This window comes from Benincasa hispida, chromosome 1 (genome assembly GCF_009727055.1).
Source record: "Benincasa hispida cultivar B227 chromosome 1, ASM972705v1, whole genome shotgun sequence".
Classification (NCBI taxonomy): Eukaryota; Viridiplantae; Streptophyta; class Magnoliopsida; order Cucurbitales; family Cucurbitaceae; genus Benincasa; species Benincasa hispida.
The window spans coordinates 36534028-36540626 of NC_052349.1; positions in this window are offsets into that span (position 1 = coordinate 36534028).

A 6599-nucleotide genomic window follows, 5' to 3' on the forward strand; every position below is an offset into this window, starting at 1 on the left:
TGAGTTTTAATGTCTGTTGAAAACAGTGAAATCGGATGTATAATGTCGGTTTTAAAAAATGGAATCTTTAATGTCGGTTTTAAACCGACATTGAATATGGGCTACAATATCGGTTTAAAACCGACATTAAAGGCCTCTCATTTATTTATTTTTTATTTTTTTAAACTTTATTAAAAATATCTTCTTAATTTCATATCAAATCTTCTCTCTCCTTTCACTTCTCTCTTACCAAACCCTCATTTCTCCTTAGCTTGGTCGTGCAAATCACTTCTGATCGTTATCGTCGTCATCGGTGTTGCTTGGATCTCTGTCGTCGTGGGCTTCTTCTAGTGGTACGTCATTGTTGTGGGTGTTCTTCGGTTGTTTTTCGTCGCCGTTGGGCATTCTTCAGTTGTTTTTCGTTGTCGCATGGGGTTCTCCAGTTGTTTTTCGTCGTCGGCGTGCGTTGTTCTTCCGATGGTTGTTCATCGTGGTTATTCTTCCGATGGGTCAGCTCCCGTTCGTCCAGCTTGTTCTGGTCGTGGAGGTGGGTCACCGACGTTGATCTAAGATTTAATTGTGGGTTTTTTTTATCCGGTCGTTTATTTGCCTAATCTACTCATAGGTCTTCCGATCTAGTCGTCGGCGTTGTACTTTTGCCAGATCTGTCGTCTTAACTCTGTTTGCAAGGTCCGGTGCTCACCGACGTTCCAATCTTCGAGATCTGATTCGGATCTCTTCAAGTTTGTAAGTTGTTTAAATTGTTTGCTTGGAAAGGTAAATTTTAATTTTCATATGAATTTTCAATTTAGTAATTTAAAGTTATTAAATTCATTTTATTTTTATTTTAATGATTAAGCTTATTGAAATTTTAAAATGTTGGAATTAAATTAGTTGAAGTATATATACTTGGTTGGTAGTCTTGCTTGGTGTAGTTTAAGTGTATATCAAAATCTTTTTCTTTCAATGATATATAAACTAATTTGGTCTTACTTGGTTGATTAAGTTTGATTGGTGTGGTTCAAGTGTTATTTCATTAATTTTATGTTTTGTTCCAATGATTAAACTTCTTGAAATTTGTTAATGTTGGAATGAAGAAATTAGTTAAAAAAATATGCACTCGTTGATAGTCTTGCTTGGTGTGTTTCAAGTGTAATTCAAAATCCTTTTCTTTCAACTCTATATAAACTAATTTAGTCTTACTTGGTTGATTATGTTTGTATTGGTGTGGTTCAAGTGTTATTTCATTAATTTTATGTTTTGTTCCAATGATTAAACTTCTTGAAATTTGTTAATGTTGGAATGAAATTAGTTAAAAAATATGTACTCGTTGATAGTCTTGCTTGGTGTGTTTCAAGTGTATATCAAAATCCTTTTCTTTCAACTCTATATAAACTAATTTAGTCTTACTTGGTTGATTATGTTTGATTGGTGTGGTTCAAGTGTTATTTCATTAATTTTATGTTTTGTTCCAATGATTAAACTTCTTGAAATTTGTTTAATGTTGGAATGAAATTAGTTAAAAAAATATGTACTCGGTTTGATAGTCTTGCTTTTGTGTGGTTTAAGTGTATATCAAAATCCTTTTCTTTCAATTATATATAAACTAATTTGGTCTTACTTGGCTAATTTGGACCAATTAGTTCTTATTTCATATAACATAGGGTAAGTAAATACAAGTTCTTTAGTTATTTTTAATTTGCATTATACGCGTACTAATATTTCAAAATTGTTGTTTATTATAGTTATCATTGGATATTGATTGTAATCAATCTACAAGAAAATTGTGTTTATGTTTTGGATTTTATTCGAAGTAAGGTTCAAGAGGATTTTCATGAAGTTATAAATATGTAAGTGTAATTGAACTTTTTTAACTCTTAATTGAAGTATTTATGTTTAACTAATGTTTTCAAAATATTTAGTGGATTGAAAACATGGTAAGCCAAGTACGACCTCCAACACCATCGGTCTTCTCCAAAATAGAAATCTGTAAAGGTAAATTTGCATTCATTTTTTAACAATTTATGTTTATTCGAACATAAGAATAACTGTTTTCAACTTCTTTATATGCAGTGCCCCCGTTAATTAGATTCTGTAGGATGCAGGTACTATGTGCAAAAGTATATGTGTAAAATAGTGCATAATCCTACTACTCCAATTACTAGCCTCATACGTAAATTAGTTATTTTTTATATACTAGCTTTAATTTAATAAATGATGTAAACTTATGTTGAGTTTTTTTTTTTTTTTTTTTTTTTCTTTTTGTAGTTTAATACAAAAAATGCATATACCCAAGGAAAGATTGACATAATTCAAATCCAATGGGCAAGTTTTATTGGTCGATTTGTGTAAGGATGTACTTCTTGTTTTTTTTTATCTCTATAGAATGTAAATGCTGGCTTAGAATGAATCTTGACGAGTTTTGAGTAAAATATGCAAGTTTATAATGAATCCAAAATACTAATAGTTGGTTTGTGAATAGACGAGTTGTTATCTAACCTTAATCTATTTATTGGAAGATGTATGTATATATATATTTTGTTTATGGGGTATTTGGTGTAAGTATTCATGGAAGTACTAATTGATATTTGTGAATGGGAGAAATGATTATTAATATTATAGAGGTGGTTGACAATTGTAATTATTGTCCTATGAAAGTCTGTTGTCGATATACAAATGTTGGTTAGTGTGTTTATTTCATATTTGATGAGTACTTATAGAATGGATTGGAAATATTAATTCTTGTTTGCAGGTAACTTTGTATTTAGTTTTGTAGTAGTGTATTGTTCTGTCTATTGTTATATTTCAGGTTTGAGTTCAGTGAATTCGTAGGTGGAAGACAAATATTGTTGGTGTGCCATGCAGAATATAACAAGCACGCATTACAATGAACAATTTTTCATATTTTTTAATAAAAAAACAATGACAGACATTTCCTGACCCAACGTGAGACATATAATGTCATTTTTAATTTTTTGACCGACATTAAAAATGGATTCGACAATGGGATTTAAAAAATTGGACAATAATTGAAAAAAAGGGACATGGATTCTAGGCTTTAATGTCGGTTTAAAACTGATATTAAAGGCCAGAATTCTTGTAGTAACCCAACCGATAACAGTCAATCATTTTACATGTTGATATATAATATTAACATGTGTATATCAAATACTTCTTTCTAATAAAATAGATAATTTATTCCTTCTCATGTTGTTTTTTGGACCCCGTTTACTTGAAGAATGTGAAATCCTTTTGCTTTCTCTCCGTTGTGCTCTTTCTGTAACTTGTTTACAACATTCCAATATGTGATGATTTTTTTCACATAACCCACAATATATATCATATATTACATATAATACAACTATATAACGGTATATACCATAATAAATAAATAACAAATTAATTCAATGTTTAACATCAAATATACACATGTATATATCATATATAAAAACGCCTAAATCACAAAGGTTCATATATTCTGTGTATACAGAAGTGTATTTAAATGTGATATTTCATACATAAGGATATGATTAAAACATGATGTGACATATATATGTCTAGTTGCATATATAGTAGGTGTTTTGTTTTTGTTTTATTTTTTTATACTGAGGTATATATTATAGGTTAGATATTTAAATAAATTTTTGTATATATAGAGCATTAATAAAAAAAAAATGTTTTTTGAGGGAGAGAAACGGTTTTTGAGAGAGAAATAATGGGAAACGATCTCTGAGAGAGAAAATGGGGAATGAGACACTCGATTTTTCCTTAATTGACATATTAATGGGGGAGACAAACATGAATGGAGAATAGAAAATGAGGGAACGAGCATTAATTGAGGAGAAAGAGTAGGGAACTATTTTTTAGGGGAAGGAAGGTAAAAGATATTAATGTAATATAAGCCTATTGATATCTAGTAGTTTTACAAGTTCTTGTCTCTTGAAATTAGAATATTTATAAGTATTTGATGAGAAAAGCATGCAGAATAGAAGAAAATTGGGCAAATCGAATCCCATGCATTTATTAAACCTGAAAGAGAACTTAAGTGAAAAAAAAATGATACACTAATGCGTTTGCAATGCAGAAATACAAGAAAAGACAAGGAAAGAAGCCATGCGCTGAGATCAAAGAATGGCCATGGGGACGAAAGTACATGTGACAGAAGAAAACCGCGGAGGATCGAAAGATAGAAGCAAAGAAGATCAACAACAAGGCACATGGTAAAGCAAAGAAAGCGATAAAAGCAAGAGCCCAATGCATCTGAAGGGGACCACAACCCATAACTTTCATTATTCACACATCACATGTGGATTGGTGGCAAGAACGAACGCACACATTCCCTGACGAGCATTTGCCACTGTCTTGTGTAGCAGAAGTGGTCCCCACACTAGCTCTATATATACATTGCCCAAATGAAAAAAAATGGAGATATATGTAGAAAGATCGATGAGAGAGATTGGAGAAGTTTGAAAGAGTCTTGAAAATCGAGAGATTCCAAGAGATCTTCCTGGAACGATCCAACCACACCATCGAAGAAGAGCATTCAAGAGAGCATCTCCTCCATCACCAAATGCATAGCACAGATTGACATCCACTTACATCGATAGAAGTTTAAGAAAGCCACCGGTGATCCTCATCATCAATCTTTCACCTTCTAGTTTACTTTGTTCTTTCTTGTTTTACATTATCTTTTACGCACTTTTCTATTTGCTCTTGTAACAAACTATTTCATATTTCAATATCATATCATGAATTCATCTTCTATCTTTTTTATTTTTATTTTCTTACCATGAGTAGCTAAATCTAAAGTGAGTTAGAATGAGTTAATCTTCATTCCTGTAAGCTTGATGATTAAGCAAGCATTTCATTCGGATAATGAAGCTTCGAATCCAACTTATGGATCCTTTTAATCATTAGATTCATAAGATAGCAATTAACTACTTAAGAGAGTAAGTGATTGTGGATTTCATTAGCCCGAGTAAATGAAATTTTTAAAGATAAACCTTATGTTCCAAGTAACCCATGCATGACATCATGAAGACATGATTAGTGTGACTAACTCACCGAGTGGTGGAGTCCAAAAAGTTATGACATGAACATGAGTTTGTCATTTATAAGCTCAAAAGGTTTGAGGATTGCTTATTCCAGCTCAGCTTTCTCATCTATTTCATTTCTACCCGTTCTATGCTATGCATTCATAAATCCACTTACATCTACATCTTCTCTCAGCATATTTCCTTGCATTCTATTTAGTTCATGTGTTTCAAAAACACACTACCATCTATCAGTATGCATACCACCCTGCGTTTGAGAGTAGAAATTCATTATATGAATTGCTTCTTATTTTAATTCAAATCCCCGTGTTCGACCTCAGTCCTTATCAAGACTACCTCTTGAATAGTTTATACTTGGGCTATTAGGAATAAAACTTGTGCAATTTACTAGAATATTATTATGCTTTATAGAACACGATTGAGCACTCACAGAGCATGACACGAACACCTATATTTAAGGCTTTTTATGTAGAAAGCTCTTTAAATAAAATATAACATTCTCCCACTTAGCTTATTTGACATTATTTTTTTTATATATAAGTTGAAAAATATAATGTAAAGAGAAGATAAAAAAAAAATTATCTTCATATCATGATATCAATGTCAAGTGAAAGAAACTACTAAAGGATCATAGTGGTCATATATCATTACATTGACATACTCCCTTTCATGTATCGTGGAAATAGTTCTTCATCTAACATGATCTATAATAAAGATAAGCGATAATGGTTCAACAATGAGTGTGTTTATCAAAGAAAATATCATGTTTAATTTACATATTTACATAATTCATTTATGTATATACAAATCATAAGAAACAAGATCGTAAGATAAAATTAGAAACAATAAATAAATAAGCTCAAAGTGTCAAATAACATAATGATAACATCAATAATGGTATCCACTAATGGCCATATGTTCAACACATTCATTAAATGTCTTTGGTGGCAATCTTTTAGTTAGTGGATCCACAATCATAAGTTTAGTACTAATGTGTTCAATTGACACCCTTTGTTTCTAAACATTTTCTTTAGTGACAAAGTATTTCAATCATTTATTGAACACCTTTTAAATACTTGTCATTCTATGGAAGAAGACTTCTACAAAATTATTACAATTAATTTTCAGTGGCTTGACAATACTATCGACAATTCCAAGTCCTAAAATAAAGTTTTGTAGTTATAAACCATTAACTATAGCCTCAAAGCATGCTATAAATTCAACTTTCATAGTGGATGCAACGATGATAAACTACTTTGCACTCTTCCATGAAATTGCTCCTCCACATAATAGGAACAAATAGCCAAATGTGGATCTTCTACGTATCCATATACCTGACGAATTTTGAATCTAAATATCCAATCACCTCAAGATGATCAGATCTTAGGTAAGTAAGCATATAATCACTCATTCCTTACAGATACCTTAACACTTTCTTTACAACTTTCCGAAGATTCATTCTTGAATACTTTGATACCTGTCTAGCATGCCGGTAATAAAATGATGTCTGTTTTGGTACAAGTTTATGCATACATTATGCTCCCAATAATAAAAGCATAAAAAATG